The 17,898-nt window shown below is 41.5% G+C and overlaps 1 pseudogene; it reads right to left on the bottom strand.

The window, feature by feature from the left end:
* Window positions 1-851: 851 nt before the first annotated feature.
* LOC121167750 overlaps window positions 852-17,898 on the bottom strand; it is a 35,058-nt pseudogene continuing 18,011 nt past the window's right edge.

Below are 17,898 nucleotides of genomic sequence, written 5' to 3'. Positions count from 1 at the left end.
CCTCCCATCCAGCTAATTGCTTGTGACCTAGGAAAGTAGCTGAGGACAGCCCAAGGCTTTTGGACCTTGTACACATGTGGGAGAACCAGAGGAAAAGCTCCTGGCCCCTGGCTCCTGTCTTTGGATTGACTCAGCTCCAGCCATTACATCCAGTGAGGGAGTGAGCCAGCAGTTGAAAGATCTTTGTCACTCCTCTCTGTATATCTGCCTTATCAATAAAAATAAATCTTTAAAAAATATTGATTATAGAAAATATAGTTTCAAAACACTACTTAAAAAGGCTTGCTGTAAAAAATCTAAAATTTTTCAATAATATTTGTACCAAAATGAGTTCACCTTTCAATATTTATGTATTTATGTATTTTATTTATTTGAAATGTGTGGAGATAGAGGTTGGAAAGAGAGAGAGGGAGGGAGAGAGAGACACACAGAAAGAGACCTTCTATCTACTTGTTTAACTCTCTAATGACTATAATAGGCATTGCTGCTCCAGGAACCAGGAAGCCCATCTGGGTTTCCCATGTGGCCAGAAGAGTTGCATACACTTGGATTATCTTCAGTTTCTTTCTTTTTCTTTAATATATATATGTATGTATGCATATGTATTTATATGTACATATGAAACAGCTGTGTCTCAAAGATGCCTAGTCATATTACAACTGATCCCTTAGGAACCCCCAGTCTAGGTCACAGTGATGGTCAGACAGTGGTTGAGTATGACTCCCGCCTTGCCTGGGGCCGTTCCTTTGCAATCCCGCAGTTGCTTCCTCTGGGCTCCAGCACACTGTCTTCTGTTTCACTCTCACTACCATCTGCCCTGGCAGGGTCCAAGGACATTGGGCCAGACTTTCTCATGATTGAGCTCTGCTATCTGATCTTTCAGTTAGCTGTCCTTGAAGCTTTCCTTCTTCTTTCTGGATTTCAAGTTCAGCAATGTGCTGCTGTAGCTCAGCCACAGCAGCTATACTATCTGCTTCCCGGAGTCTCACAGCATCACTTCTTCCTTATTGCATTCAATCTCTGCCTGTTTGCACTTTGCTTCACTTAACTGAGTAAGCAGTCCTTTGTTCTGCGCAGAGAGATACTGCACCTTCTCTTGTAGGCTGATCACCTCTTGCTCTGCTCTGTGAAGATGGTTACTGTTGATCTGGTTCTGTGTTTCCATTCCCATCATTCTTTGTTTTATTTCTCGTATTTCTGCTGTGTTTCAGCTTGCCAAAATCTAATGGTCATTAGTTCATCTTGTAACTCATTCTCAGCATTTTCCTTAGGTGGGTCTATCCATCTCCCAGTAGTACAAGCTAAGTGGCACTGCCAGTGTTCCTCTAAATCCTTGACTTGCTGTCTGAGTTCTTTCAAACCCATGATAGCTTCTGCTTCTCTCAGTTTCACAGCAATGAGTTCTTCCTAAAGCCTTGCAATGTTATTTTCATCAGGAAGAGAGTTGTTCCTCTTCTCTATGTCTGGGACTTTATCTTGCATCTCCTTCAGGGCAGACTGGGACTCGGCCTCACTCATTTGGGCCTGAACTAGCTCCTTCTCTAGCTGCAGCACAAAATCTTCATTGTAGTTGGAACTGCATTTATGTTTTTCTAATGTTTCAATACGCTGTTTTAAAAGTCTATTTTCTGTGCGTAACCTTTAATTTCAACTTGCTCTTCCATTTCTTCAGTTTTTATTGTAGTATATTCATTTTCAAGCTTTTTCATTTTTATTTTTTTGAGTTGTATTTGACTTGATAAGCTGGTTGGATTAGTTTATCTGGACCACCATCAAACTGATGTGGAATGACCTTCAGAAAGTGCTGTAACATTAGTTCTGCCTGATTCATTTGAAAAAGCGCTAATCCTACTCAAAAGACTATGTCTAAACCCTCAGACATAAAGATATCAAATATCCTTGTTGCAACTAGTAATGGAAAAGTGGTAAAAAAGATGGTCAGAAACCAAGATGATGCATACAATGAGGTATGAAAACTCTGAGATTGGAAATGTATGAAGAGTTCTGGAAGATGCTCCTGTATCATGCGTTCAAATTGGTACATACAAAGGTCCATACTCGCCATACTTAGTTTAAAAAGTTCACAAAGTCTATAGTCTTGCATTAACTTAAAAAATACACAGAAAGCTTCTTCTTCTGGCATTTGCATTAGCAACAGCCCAACTATAAAAGCACTTCCTTGATAGTAACAACTTCACGATCCACCAAAGAATATGCCTTCATTACATTAAACAAAACCTCCTGTCTAAGGCTATCTTTTTCCTTGAAAAAAATTGTGTTAAGGATAAGTTCTAGCAATATCCCTTCAGATCAATTTTTCACAAGGTGAGGTCATTTTCAGGAGTTCTGAATTGGCATGCTTTGTGCACTGCATAAAAGTTGCCAAACTATTGCTCTAAAGTGGTGGGGTATTCCTTTACAAAGGCTCGGGGTGGGTGGGGGCGCTTAGGAGCGCCTCCTTGATCCTCAGCCAGTCTTCGAGGAGCTGCTGCCTTGGTCACCACCGCCGGAGTCTCCTCTGGTGCCCACTATCCGCGGGTTTCCCCTGGGTCCGGCTGGACCACCTTCAGGAAAGCCCAAGGCACAGGCACAGCAAGACCTTTAAAGAGACCCAGCCGCCTCTACCGCATAATGGGTTCGCAGGTTAGGGGCCAGCGGAGCTGACCAAGAGAAAAAAAAAAAGAAACAAAAAAATAATAAAATAATATATATTTTTTAAATTAAAAAAAATGCCATCTTCAGTTTCTTTCCAGGCACACTAACAGGAAGCTGGTTTGTAAGTTAAGCAGCCAAGACTTCAGTGTGTGTTGCCGTCATCCCAGGTTCTGTGTCACACAGCTGGGTCACACACTTAGACTTTAATTCCTTTTTATCACAAACATTTTAAATACATTTATAAAAAAAGAATAAAATATGCTCCATGAAAAGATTAAACAAAAAAATATGGTGTCACAAGATTATTCTTTGACAAAATAAAGTCCAAAAATTAGCAAGCAATTGATGACAAAGCCACCAAATTATAAACACAGAGATAACAGGAAGTACAGCCCTGTTTATACAAAGCAAAGCTCCTGAGGTGCTACGATTTGCGCATTTATTTAAAAGTTAAATGTTCCCATAGTCCATCTGAGGAAGATTGGATCCTCACAGTGCTGAGTTAATGGAACCAATAGTGTATGGGCTTAATCCAATTATGGTGTTCTCCATGAGGAGAGCTGGGAGATTATTGGATCTGATGGAACTATACAGGTGGCACATACATGTGACCATGAGGACATGCACAGTCCATGCCTTACTGTGTCATATTCCTTGAACTTCAAAATTCTGACAACAAGATTATCATTTATTCCCAGAGGCAAAACAAATGGGTTCAGCCCAGTTAGATTGTGGAATCCCCAGAATCACAAGCCAAAACAAATCTTGCTCCTTTTTTTAAAAAAATGTGACTAATATGTAAAAATTGAAGGCAGAAATAGCAAATTGAAACTGTAATGAAATATTTGATCCAATAGACTAGATGTTCTAAAAAAAGAATAAACAGCTAGCACTTTCAACTTTTCTTACCATACTGAATGTTATAGCTGTATACTTTTAGCCCCTTAGTATTCAACAGGACCTTTTACACAAAACAGTTGTCTAAGTAGGACCCAGCGTGGTGGCACAGTGGTAAGGTCCTCGCCTTGCACACCCAGGAACCCATATGGGCGCCAGTTCTAATCCCAGTGGCCCCGCTTCCCATCTAGCTCCCTGCCTGTGGCCTGGGAAAGCAGTCGAGGATGGCCCAAGTCTTTGGGACCCTGCACCCGTGTGGGATACCCTGAAGAAGTTCCTGTCTCCTGGCTTCGGATCAGCATAGCATCAGCCATTGCGCTCACTTGGGGAGTGAATCATTGGATGGAAGATCTTCCTGTCTGTCTCCCCTCTCTGTATATCTGCCTTTCCAATAAAAATAAATCCTAAAACAAACAAACAAACAAACAAACAGTTGTCTAAGTGAAGGAAAGTCACTCAAATTGGGAAGTAAAAATAAAATTTCTGTATTTATACAGAGCATGGTATTCTAGGCTGAAAACTATAAATAATGTAAAACAAAAAGCTGACAAGTAAGCTCATCAAAGATGCAGAATATAAAAGGAACACAAAACCCAGACATTTTTACGTGATTTTAGTAAGAAATCTGAACAGTCAATTAAAAATAGACATGTTGCAAATTTAACAATAAAATCCTTCAGAACGAATACTATACAAGAAACAAATGGCTTATCATGCTAAATATGCAAAGCATTGTTTGAAAACAAGCAACAAGGTTGTCACGCTGATAGAGCAGATAGGAACTGCTAGCAACATTGGCCTGCCACATGGGTGCAGGTTCATGTCCTCAGCTGCTCCGCTTGCAAGCAGGCTACCTGACTAGGATGACTCAAGTGCTAGGGCTCCTGCACTCATGAAAAACCCGCATGGAGATCCTGTCTCCTGGCCTCAACTTGTCCCAGCCTAGACCATTGCAGCCATCTGGGGAGCAAACAACTAGATGGAAGAAATACCTCTCAGAGTCTCCCTTGATACTTACAATTGTTTGCAGAAAAATAAGTACATCTTAAAGATCAAAGAAATAGAAAGTCACCTATGTTCGTGGATTGAAAAACATACTACTCTAAGCCATTTATAAATTAATCTGTATCAAATATGCAGAATTAGAAAATATCTTAATTTCATATACAAACTTCGGAAACACTTAGCACTAGATATTCATAATTGTTTTGAAAATAAACAATCAAAAAAGATGCACCTTTTCTGGTTTCAAAATGTAAAGCCACAATGATTAAACCCATGCCATCCATGAATGAAGTACACATATTACTCAGAATGCAAGGGTCAGGGAGATATTCGCATAATCATAATACATGAATTTTCAATAATATGTCAAGACCATTCAATAGAAAAAAGTATATTACTTTCAACATATAATGCTGAAGAAACTGGGTATCTATGAAAACTATGAATCTGAACCTTTATCTCAGAATATAATTAAGTCAGGATTTATCTAAATTTAAGAGTTTAAACTGTAACAATCCTAGAAGAAAATACAGGTGAATATTTTCATAATCTTAGATTAAATGAAAAATTCTTGAACCTAAAAGCATAGGATGAGAAAAGTAAAGAAAAAATAATTCTGATTTCATCAGAATTGAAACATATATAAATCCCTTGTATCTAAAGGCCACCATGAAGAGTGAAAAAAAAAAACATAGAATAAGAATTTTGAGTTATGCATATGAAAAAGGATGACTCTCTAGAATATTTGATTGATTTTTAGTTCTCAATGACAACCACAGCAACAAAAATCTCAATTAAAAATCAGCAATGGGCTTGTGTTTCACCTGGTGCTCATTAAACACGTGCAAAGGTATTCAACATCCTTATTTATTAAGTAAAGTGCAAAACCACCAGGAGATACACTTAACACTAATTAGGATAGCTATTGCAAAAGCACAACAAAAGGTTAGGAAATACAGAGACGGGGTTTGAGTAGCTAATGGGAATGTAAAATAAAGCAATTGACATAAAAATTAAAAGAAAATATTCAGTAGATAATCAAAATAGATAATTCCACAGAAAATCAAATGTGATATATACACACATAATGAGATATTGTATAGAGTCTAGGCCTGAAACAATGTAATTTTGATGCATGCTATAATATAGAGGGGCTTGAAAACAGCATGGCAAAAATTAATTGAAAAAGGGACACCGGGTGCTCAATTCCATTTACATTTATTATATGGGCAAGCATGCATGCAAAGATAAAAAGTAAAATAGTGGTGATTCAATACTGCAGGAAGGACAGTGAGTTAGAGTTTAACAAGTAGACTATTGTTTTGAATAATGAAAACTCAAGGTGGAATAATGAACCTTGAGTTTTCATGATTCAATGATAACAGAAAATTTGACTGTTCTCAAAGTCACTAAACCATAAAAAGTTAAAATGGTAAAATGGTAACTTATGTATATGGCCCACTGCTTAAGTATAGGAAAAACTGAAATTGCTAGACTGGTAAAGAAGACTTACAGAATTTCCTGCAGAATCAATTAATATAAGTAAGGACAATGAATTTGAATTTAGAACCTTAATTTGCTCAGATGGTGCCTTTGTATTTAATACTCATTCCACTGTCTGCAGCAAAACTCAACTTTTTCCTAAAATTGAGTTAAATGCTACAAACACTATTCGTTCCTAATTCATCCTGCAAAGAGCAATTTAACTGATTTTCCCTCACAGGGCCATAGTCATCTTTGTGCACATGAATTATTCATTCTTTTTTTTTTTTAAGATTTATTTATTTTTATTGGAAAGGCAGATATACAGAGAAAAGGAGAGACAGTGAGAAAGATCTTCTGTCCGATGATTCACTCCCCAAGTGAGCGCAATGGCCGATGCTATGCCGAGCCAAAGCCAGGAACCAGGAACTTTTCCCAGGCCTCCCACATGGGTGCCGGGTCCCAAGGCTTTGGGCCGTGCTCAACTGCTTTCCCAGGCCACAAGCAGGGAGCTGGATGGAAAGTGGAGCTGCCAGGATTAGAACCGGCGCCCATATGGGATCCTGGCACATTCAAGGCGAGGACTTTAGCCATTAGGCCACGCTGCCGGGCCCTATTCATTCATTTTTAACAACACTTTCAAATGCCTGTTCTTTTCTTAAGCATCTAGTGAGTTTAAGGTACTGATAAGTCTTCTCACTGAAGAGGCTTAAAGATGTGTCAACTTCAAATAGATCCACTGGATGTATTTTTTCATATGTATTTATTCTACATGCAGCAACTTGTAAAAATTATTTTGGAGAGATGTCATCTCAAAATCAAAGTATGAGATTGGCCTTAATCACCAGGGTAACTGGGGTGTGATGGATCTGAAGAAGGAAGCCTTCTGCAGTACCCCTTCTGTTGTAATTAGCTACTGCATTTTCTTTTTTTTTTTCTTTTTTTTATTGTTAATAACATTGTATTATGTGATACAGTTTTATAGGTACCCCATCCCTCCCACAACCCTAACCCCATGGTGGATTCCTCCACCTTGCTGCATAATCACAGTTGAAGTTCAATTGAGATTCACTCATAGCTACTGCATTTTCTAAACACAACTTTTTGTGTAATTCCTAGAGTTTATTACGGTAGCCTCAAGATTAATTTGTCCTGTTTCCTATTTTGTGTAAAAGTTACAAAGCAGCATGTTTTTGCCATTTTTGTGGGCTTCATTCTCTTGTAAACATCTCCATGTACATATGAATACAGTACACTGTATATGCTTTTGTTCAGTCCATCAGTTTTTGTAGTCATTCTGGCCACAGATCCAGTCAGTGAGCCACATTCTATTTAAAGCATGCAGGGAAGAGGAGGAGGCACTGGGGCACAGTAACAGAATCCACGGAATGGAACACCTGCATCCCTTATGGGAGCACCTAGTTTGATCCCTGATAATTCAGCACTTTCAACAATTGATGGCATGAATATCTAGGTGCTTGCACACATATGGAAGAATAAGACAGTTTTTCCTGCCTTCTGGCTTCAGAAACACCCTGCAAGATCTAGGCGTAGGCCCTGACTTTGTAAATAGAACACCAAAAGCAATAGCAATCCAGACCAAAAGAAGCAAATGGGATTACATCAAACTAAGAAGCTTCTGTACAGCAAAGAAAACAATTAACAAAGTAAAAAAGTAACCCGCAGAATGGGAGAAGAGCTTTGCACACTATATAGGTGATAGGGGGCCAATCTCCAGAATATACAAAGATCTCCAAAACAACCAAAACACCAAAACAAACAAAAAAAGACTCAAAAAATGGGCACGAAAAATGGGCAGACATTTCACAAAAGAACAAACCCAAATGGCAAACAACCATATGAAAAAAATGTTTAAGCTCCCTGGCAATAAGGGAAATTCAAATTAAGACATCAATGAGGTAGCACCTAATGCAAGTAAGGATGGCACACATACAAACCAGCAACACTTGCTGGCGAGGATGTGGGGAAAACAGAACCCTACTTTACTGTTGGTGGGACTGCAGGTTGGTAGACCCTCTATGGAAATCAGAATGGAGAACACTCAAACAACTTAAAATCTACATACCATATGATCCAGCAATAGCACCCCTAGGAATACATCCAAAGCACCTGTTTCACAAGAAGCCAGCATGAACCCCTATGTTCATGGCAGCACAATCAATAATTGCAAAAGTTTGGCAGCAAACAAAATGCCCATCAACAGAAAACTAAGAAAGCTATGGTTCATCTACTCCATGGAATACTACTCAGCAATCAAAAAATGCAGTTATTTGCGGCCAAATGGGCCCAAATGGAAACCATCATGCTAAGGGAAATGAGCCAATCCCAAAAGCCTAGATACCACGTGTTTGCCTTAATTTAAGATGAAATTATGTCAATCCAAAAAATAGTACCTGTAGTTTGTAATATTATTTCAACCTCAAACAGCCTGTATCACATACAATAAGATATTGTGATGTAACCAATGAACCAACAATCAATGTGAGTCAGACTGCTTATGCTCTACATCAAAGAACTATAAAACCTAATATACTTTTAAGACCCTATGTTATTCCATAACGGGTCAGGAGAGCAGAGAAATCTTCCACCTCCTAAGAAGGTGTGAGGAAGACATGAAGTATAATTTATCAGGAACATAACAGGTAACTTTAGACAACAGACTCGAATCAAGGCTGGACATTGACAAAACTATAAAGAGAATCAAGAGTGACCCTGACAATCTCTTGACAGGAGGTCATGAAAACAGAACAGGAGGGGACCCTCAAAGTGGAGCAGGCGGACAGGAGGAGGCTTGTAAACCAATCCTGGAGACTCCTAGATCCTCACCAAGGACTATCAGCATGGACACCAACACTGTGTCCCAACAGCCAAGGAAACCATGGGGAATTGGAGTGCCCTCACAGGCTGAGAACTCTGAGGAAGTCTATTTCCTACCAGATCTCCCACATAGAATGGAAGAAGCCCAGATTCTTCCTCACAGTATCTAATGTCATCAGAATAACAGCCGGGAGTCCTGAAAAGTCCTCAGAAACCAAAGAAGCCTCTTTCTGATCCCAGGAGGGGAGCTATATCTGGTCCTTACTTAGTTCCAACTTTGAATCCCTACCCTCTCTTGCAATGACCAAAAGGTCCCCTCTTACCCCCCACAAAAAAATTCACATTAGATAGACAGAGACTGATACAAAAAGCTTAGAACAGACAACATGTCAGCTTGGACTCACATATACCTAACTACAGAGGTCACAAAGATTAGTTACCCCTAACCAGGGAGGTGAAGATTTCTCTGCACACCGCACCTCTATTGTTACCAAATACCTTGTTAGAGTTATAAGCCTGTTTGGACTAGCCTAAAACTCTCCAAGTTCAGTTAAATCATGCCTCAATACTACAAGCTCTTAAATATACAATGAAAATAGGCCCAAGATGGCTGAAAAAGTGCCTTATAACCATTTTAAAATGTATAGCAGCTGGATGTGTATAAACTAAAAAAAGGAATGTTAATGAAGTAGTCACAGGTTGTCGTTAAGAACTAGCATCTTCTAACATATCGGTCATTTAAAATCATGTTAATTAACCCCTTAATCATGTAAACAGTTGTTAATACTATGTGGTGGCTTTTCATTGGATGAGATAATACTCTGCAAGCTCTGCTTTCAGACCAGAGAAGGTTACAGCAAGAATCTGGTGAATCTGGACAATAATAGGCTGGACTCTATACATGGTACATGCTGGCAATGGAAGAATCAAGACTTGATTTGAACTGTAACACTGCAACTAGGTGGAGGATTCCACCATGGGGGGAAAAAAGGTGGAGGGGTTGGAGGAACCCCAGAGACTATGAAACTGTGCTATAAAATGAAATTTAAGAAAGAAAAAAAAAAAAAAAGAAAACAATTGCTCTGGAACCACATACTGTTCAATGTGCATGTGACACCTAGGGATCTCAATGTGTTGGTGTATGTCATAGTACCAAGGGAGAACAGCTCTTCCAGTGCAAAAACCACTCAATTTGGGGCATTAACTTCACATACCTTCAGGTTCACAAACAGCTCATCAGGAAGCCCTTTTTGGTTGATTCTCGTCTAACACCAGTTGAGCCCAGTATAAAGAAATCAAGCAAGTTAACCAACACACACAAAAGAAGGATGCAGATACTCACTCAGTGCCCTAAGAATTCCATATCCAGAGAGAAGTTCGGTGCCCAAGCCATTTTCAGCTACCACTGAAAACAACTGCTCTGGCATCACATATAGATGAAAGTACATTTGACACTAGGGCATCTCGTTGTATTGGTGAATGGTATAGTACTGACAGAACAGAACAGCTCTTCCAGTGCCAGAACTACTCCATTAGAGTTATTAAATTCACATACCATTAGGCTTACAAATAGCTCTCCATGAAACCCTGTTTGTAACTTGTCCTCTACCATTGAACCCTGAATGATGAAATTAAGCATGTTGAGCTCCGCACACAAAACAAGGAAGGAGATTCTCACTCAATGCGTTACAAACTCCACATCCAGAGAGAAGTTCTATGCCCAAGCCATTTTCAGCTACCATTGAAAACAACTTTTCTGGCACCACATAGTGCTAAATGTGCATGTGAGTCCAAAGGAACTCAATGTGTTGGTGAATGGTATCATCCCGAAGGAGCAGCACAGGAATTCCAGTGCCAAAACTACTCCCTTCCCTTGTTGCTTATCTTCACATACCATTAGGTTTACGAGCAACTTTCAATGACAACCTATACTACCACATCTACTTTAATGCAAATATAGCCTGAAGCAATGCAATCAAGCATGTTGAGTGACACACAAAAAAACAAGGATGTAGATTCTCAGTCAACACTCTAAGAACTCCACATCCTGGGTAAGTTCAGCACCCAATTCATTTTCAGCTACCATTGAAAACAACTGCTCTGGGACCACATTCTCTTGAATGTGCATATGACACCAAGGCATCTCAGCGTGTTGGTCAGTGGAATGGTACGTATGAAGCAGAACAGCTCTTCCAGGGCCAAAATGATTCCATTGGGGTCATTAACTTCATATACCATCAGGCTTAAAGAGCTGACCAGGAATCCCTGCTCCTATTTTTTCTTTTTTAATATAGTTATATTTTAAGTTTGAATAATGCAGTACAATTTTGTATAGCCTGGGATTCCCCCACAAACTCCCACTCTCATCAGATTTTTCCTATTTTTTACAATAGTGTAGTCCATCATAAGGATCATAATTCTATCACTCTTTTATTTAAGTGTAACCTGACATTGTTGGTACAGACAATGTCAGACTGTCCAACATCACATTGTATATACATGTCGAACAGTTTCATTTGGAATCCATCTTTCATCTGGATGTAGGGATGCATGTTCCATTATAACCCCACGTCTGTATATGATAGACCCCAGTACTCCATCACTATACATTACCATATGTGGGAAGGCATGAAACAAGGTCAACAACTGGCATGAGTTACAACAGCCATAACAATAACAATAATCACAAATTACAGCACCATGAAAAAAAAATGCACCAATACATGAGTGACAAAAAAAAAAAAAAAACCACAGAAGTCTCCTGGGGAAAATGATGCCATCGTATAATTCATGGACACATGATGACTTCAACTTGAGAAAAGAGATTATTTGGAATGAACCAAACTGAACTTAAAAACCATCAAAATATGGGATACAACCAAAAGAGCAAACAAACATTCAAAAAACAGTATGGATTGGACTATTGGAGTTACACTTTCCATGTTGACTTCCTTATATGAGAGAGAATATATGGTATTTGTTCTTTTGTGATTGATTCATTTCACTGAACATAATGGTCTCTAGTTGGGACCACCTGGTTGTAAATAGAATATTTTCATTCTTCTTAATTGCTGAATAATATTCTATGGAGTAGATGTACCACAGTTTCTTTAACCACTATTCCTTACAGGCACATCTGGATTGTTTCCATGTCTTTGCTATTGTAGATTGTGCTGCTAAAACCATATAGGATTACAGATCCCCTTCTCACATGCAGACTTCACATCTTTGGGATATATTCCTAGGAGCGCGATAGCTGGGTCATATGACTGGTTTATTTGAAATTTTTCTAACACTCTCCATACTGATTTTCACAGTGGTTGTACTAACATACTCGCCCACAAGCAGTGAAGGAGGGAGACTTTCTCCCCACATGCATACCAGCAGGTGTTGTTAGTTGAGTTCTAAATGTAGGCCAGTCTCACTGGAGTTAGGTGGTACCTCAACGAGGTTTTCATGTGTATCTGTCTGACGGCTAAAGTGCCTGAGCATTATTTTCATGTCACTTAGCCATTTTAATCTGTTCTTTTAAAAAAAAAAAAAAAGATGTATTTTATTTTCATTGGAAAGGTGGATATACAAAGAGGAGAGACAGATCTTCCATCTGATGATTCACTCCCCAAGTGACCGCAATGGGTGGAGCTGAGCCAATCCTAAGCCAGGAGCCTCTTCCGGGTCTCCCACGTAGGTGCAGGGTCCCAAAGCTTTGGCCCGTCCTCAACTGCTTTCCCAGGCCACAAGCAGGGACGTGGACAGGAAGCGGGGCTGCCATGATTAGAACCGGCACCCATATGGGATCCCGGGAGTGCAGGGCAAGGACCTTAACCACTGTGCCACCGTACCCCTGGACCCATTTTAATCTGTTCTTTTCATATGTCTGTTCATTTTTTGCCCATTTTGTTACAGGGTTGGTTTTGTTTTGTTTTGATGGGGTTATTTATTTATTTATTTATTACTGTCCCTGAGTTTCTGAAGTTCTTGTAAATCCTTAACATCAGTCCCTTATCACTTGTGTAGTATGCACAAATTTTCTCCCATTCTGTTGGTTGCTTATTCACTTTGTTAATTGTTTCCTTTTCTATACATAAGCTTTTTAGTTTAATGTACTCCCATTTGTTCATTTTGGATTTGATTGCCTTTGCTTTTGGCAACTTTTCTAAGAAGTCTTTCCCTTGTCCTACATCTTAGAGTGTGCCTCCTATGTTTTCCTTTAATAGTTTCAAGGTTTCTCGGTGTAGATTTAGGTCCTTGAACAATTTAGAGCTAATTTTCATATAATGTGACAGGTTTGGGTCTTGCTTGTTCATTCTGCAACCTGCTATCCAGTGGGCCCAACAGCGTTTGTTGAATACACCAGGATTTTTGCTTGTATTGTTTTCAGTTTTCTTGTCAAAGATTAGTTGATTATACATGTGTGGATTCCCTTCTGGTGTTTCTATTCTGTTCCACTGATCTTCTCTGTTTCTATACCAGTACCAGACTGTTTAGATAATCACTACTCTGTAGTATCTCTTGAAGTCTGGAATTGGGATTCTCCCACCTTGATCTCTATTTTTCAGGATAGCTTTAGCTATTCATGGTATTTTGTGATTCCAGATGAACTTTTTTATCAGCTTGTCTATTTCTGAGAAGAGTGTTGTTGGGATTTTGATTGAGATTGTGTTGAATCTGTTTATTGCTTTTGGTAATATGGTCATTTTGATAATGTTGATCCTGCCAATCCAAGAACATGGTAAGGTTCTCCATTTTGCAAGGTTCTCTTCTATTTCCTTTTTAAATGATTTATAGCTTTCATCATGAAGATCTTTCACATATTTAGTTAGTTTAATTCCTAGGTAGTTAAAATCCCTCTCCTCTATTTTAAAGGGACCTGTACTTACAATTTCTTTCTCAGCTGTGTAATTATTGAGTACACTGGTACCATTGAGTTGTGTTCATTAATTTTGTATCCTGCAACTCTGCCAAAACTTCTTATGAGTTCCAGTATTTTTTTGGCTGAGTCTTTTGGTTCTCCTACATGGAGAATCATGTCATCTGCAAATAGTGATAATTTCAATTCCTCACTTCCAATTTGTATTCCTTTAATTGCTTTTTCTTGCCTAATAGCTCTGGCAAGGACAGCAGCTGGGGTGGATTGGGGTGTGGGACAGCCTGGGCTACTGCTACACTTACTGGCAAACCAGGGTAGGGGGCAGGCCTGGTGAGGGTTATTGCGGGTCGCTCCAACTAGGCTGCAGCTCCCACTGGTTTATGCGAGGGCCAAGTATGTGCTGGGCAGAACCAGGTTGGACTGCAACACCCATTGGTTCCAGTGGAAGTCAGGAGTGAAAATAAAACCAACCCAGCAATTGAAACCACCAGCTGATCAGGGCGATGGACTATGCTGGGCCCTGTACTTGCTAGCACATACAAGAATCTGGTAGGAGCACACCTCAGACAAAGTTTCTTTGGAGATCTCCCCAATCAAAATGCCAGACTCAGAACCCAAACCAAGAAAAGATAGAACATAGAACAGGTGAACCAACCATCTCATCTATATCTTGGCAGCGAAATATGAGGCAAACAGAGACTCTATGATGGACTATGTCAATCAGTGGATTCTTCAAAGACCTCATAGTGCTTGGAGTGGCAAGATTGGCAGCCATTCACAGCTGTTGAAATATCAAAACCTGGTGGGTCTCAGGATGGGGCGTCTCATGCCTGGATCCCGGGGAGCCGCCATGTGCATATGGTGAGCTGTTCCCGGGCCTGCCGGGTTCCGGGGGCTGCTTCCTTCAGGGTGAGTAGACCTAGGGGGGAGGCATCCAGGACTGGGCAGGTCCGGGACCCACCTGCCGCCTTCATGGGGCAGTGAATGGGATTTGGGAGGGGCGCGACCTTGGGCCTGGGTTATTTAAACCTCCAGCAGCTTCCTGGCGGCTGCTGGTGGGTCTCAGGACCGGGCGTCTCATGCCTGGATCCTGGACAGCCGCCCTGTGCATATGGTGAGCTGTTCCCAGGTCTGCAGGGGCCAGTGCGCCATCTGGTGCCAGGCTCCTCCTGCTGGCCACCCGGCCATGGAGCTCTGGGGATTTGGTTCTTTGAGTCACTGCTTAATTAGCTCCAGGTTGAACCCGTTGTGCTTCTTGGACCTGAAACAGGCAGTAACTCTTCCTTTGTAAAACTTGTAATCACTAATAATGCTGACCACCAAATACCAGTCCATGCAGAAGCTATGGCTTGGGGCTTGTCCTACAAAAGTAGCTCCAACAGCTGGCTAATGTGTCAACTGGTAATGCAACAAAGTAGATCAGGCATGACTGAGCAAACCTTAGCCCACAAGTAAAACTAGAAACCAGGAGGGAGCAGAGGTCATGCTGAGCTAGGCTCTTGTACCTACTGGTCTGCTGGAGCCAGAAACGCTAAGCCACAGTGTCTATGGCAGCGTTCGGGACAGGGGAAGGGCTGTGCCAAGCTGAGTCAGAGCATCCTTTGGCAGGCAAGTGATCTATGGCTGGGAACAGACCCGGTTGGGGAGCAAAGGGGACAACCCTAGCTGGGCTGAGGTTCCCACCAAGAGGCGCGTGGCCTGGAAGGGGGACTGTGTTCTGATCTGGATACAGTTGTAGTCTCCCTTGGCACAAGTGTGGACTGGGATTGGATGCACTGAACCGGGCCGGACTCCAACACCCCCTGGTGTCATGGAGGACCAGGGTAGATATCGGGGTCCCTCGTCCCGCGAGCAAAACCCCGATACGGTAAAGACTCTTTAAAAAGTTTATTGGTCAAGACTTCAAGCGTAGTAGCAAAGAAAAGAAAAGAAAGAAAAAGTTGCAACAGTTGTAAGATTTATTACAGTGAAGCGATTACAGCATAACCTTGAAGCATGCCCAGGGGAATCTCCTTTTTAACCATTTTCTTACCCACACCCTTTTACATAGCACAAACCAATCCATACACAGCTCCTCACGTAATGCGATAAACACACCAATCATGACTTAGGTCACATAGCTTCCCTGCGTGCTCGGCCCAATCCTCAGTAACTTCCCAAAACCTGTTTACCACCTTTGTGCCACGAAGCAATGGTCAGCAAGCGCCATCTTTGAGGCGCGGCTCCGCTCTCCACAGGTAGATGTGCGATGGACTAGGCTAGGTCTCAAACCCCTACTGAGCCATGTGTGAGCCATACGTGGGTATGGACAACCATGGCTGGGCTGGAACATCCAACAGCAAGAACCAGATTGGGTGGAAGGCCAATCAGGAAAAGCCACAGTTCCTGCTATGACAGGAGGTGGACTGAGTAGGGTTGGCTCATGGGCCCACTGGTAAGCGAGAAACCTGGCATTGGGAGAGGTTCTGATGGAGGAGCCTGGGCAACTCCTCTGGCAGGACATAGACCCGGCAGGTAAGCGCAAGAAACATGATAAGTAACAGCCCAGAAAAGGCCATGGAAAGCTACACACTGGCATACAATTGGCAGACATGGGGGCAGGACCAGGCTGAATCTGTCCACGCCATCCACTGGCAAATCCAGGCACCAGTGTGGGTCGACCCAGGTTCAGTCGCAACAAAGACTAGTGCACAATACGGAATGCCGAGGTGAAGTTGCCTGTACCAGAAGGGACCGCAGCACCCAACCAGCCTGAGAACAAGAAAGGAAGTGGGCAGAGCCGGCAGGGGAATAAGGGAGGGTTGCTTTGCAGGACAGCTACTTCTGCAGGAGAGCATAGGCTGGGATGGAAGCAGACCAGATTAGGAAGAGCTACCACACCTGCGTGCTTCATGTGGACTAGATCAGGGAAAAGCCGGACTGGGCTGATTATTCCTACTGGTGCAAACAAAATTAGAGTGGGCAAGGGTTGTTTGGGCTTAGACGCAGCATCAGCTGGAATCTGGGAGTGGGAGAGGCCTGGGAGGGAAATAGTGGGCTCCTCCCTCTTGGGTTACCACTTCCACAGGAGGACATAAAACTAAGATAGCGGCTGGGGTGGAATGGGGTGTGGGACAGACTGGACTACTGCTACACTTACTGGCAAACCAGGGTAGGGGGCAGGCCTGGTGAGGGTTATTGCGGGTCGCTCCAACTAGGCTGCAGCTCCCACTGGTTAATGCGAGGGCCAAGTATGTGCTGGGCAGAACCAGGTTGGACTGCAACACCCATTGGTTCCAGTGGAAGTCGGGAGTGAGAACAGAACCAACCCAGCAATTGCAACCACCAGCTGATTGGAGCAATGGACGGTGCCAGACCCTGTACTTGTTAGCACATACAAGAAGTTTCTCTGGAGATCTTCCTAATCTAAATGCTGGACTCAGAACCCTAACCAAGAAAAGAGAGCAGACAGAACAGGTCAACAACCATCTCAGCTATGATGGACTATGTCAATCAGTGGATTCTTCAAAGACCTCATAGTGCTTGGAGTGGCAAGATTGAGAGCAATTCATAACTGTTGCAATATCAAAACCACTTGAGCAAGAACCTCAGAGCATGCCCTACATCCGGGACCTGGGGAGGGTGGGGAATTGGGTGGGCCTTCTCCCTTAATACCCCCCTTTAAGCATGAAGGTAACAATATGGAAAGCATACTAGTATTATCCACTTTCCTGTAGCCCTTGAACCTTTTTACCCTAATTAACTATGTAAAGAATGTCAAAATAAAATTTTATATATTTTTTAAAAAAGAAGCTATTTCCTGTCATCAGGGGGGAATAAACAAAAAGCTGGAAGCAGAGCTGGATCAGGCCAAAAAAAAAAAAGGTTTTCAAGAATTGAATTGAAAGACACAATTAAAAGGCCAATCTGAGAGTTATGGGAGTCCCAGAAGGTGTAGAAAGAGAAACTGGGTTTAAAGGTGTATTCAATGAAATAATAAGGGAAATTTTCCCTAATCTAGAGAAAGAATTGGGAAACAACATCCAGGAGGGGCACAGAACTCCCAACAAGCTTGACCAAAAGTGATCTTCACCACAACACATGATAATCAAGCTCTCTTCAATTGAACATAAGGAAAAGATCCTTAAATGTGCACATGAAAAAAAAAAATC

This window comes from Ochotona curzoniae, unplaced genomic scaffold, assembly GCF_017591425.1.
Source record: "Ochotona curzoniae isolate NIBS_2020 unplaced genomic scaffold, NIBS_Ocur_1.0 contig_1256, whole genome shotgun sequence".
NCBI classification, from domain to species: Eukaryota; Metazoa; Chordata; class Mammalia; order Lagomorpha; family Ochotonidae; genus Ochotona; species Ochotona curzoniae.
This window is presented reverse-complemented; position numbering and strand designations above follow the sequence as displayed.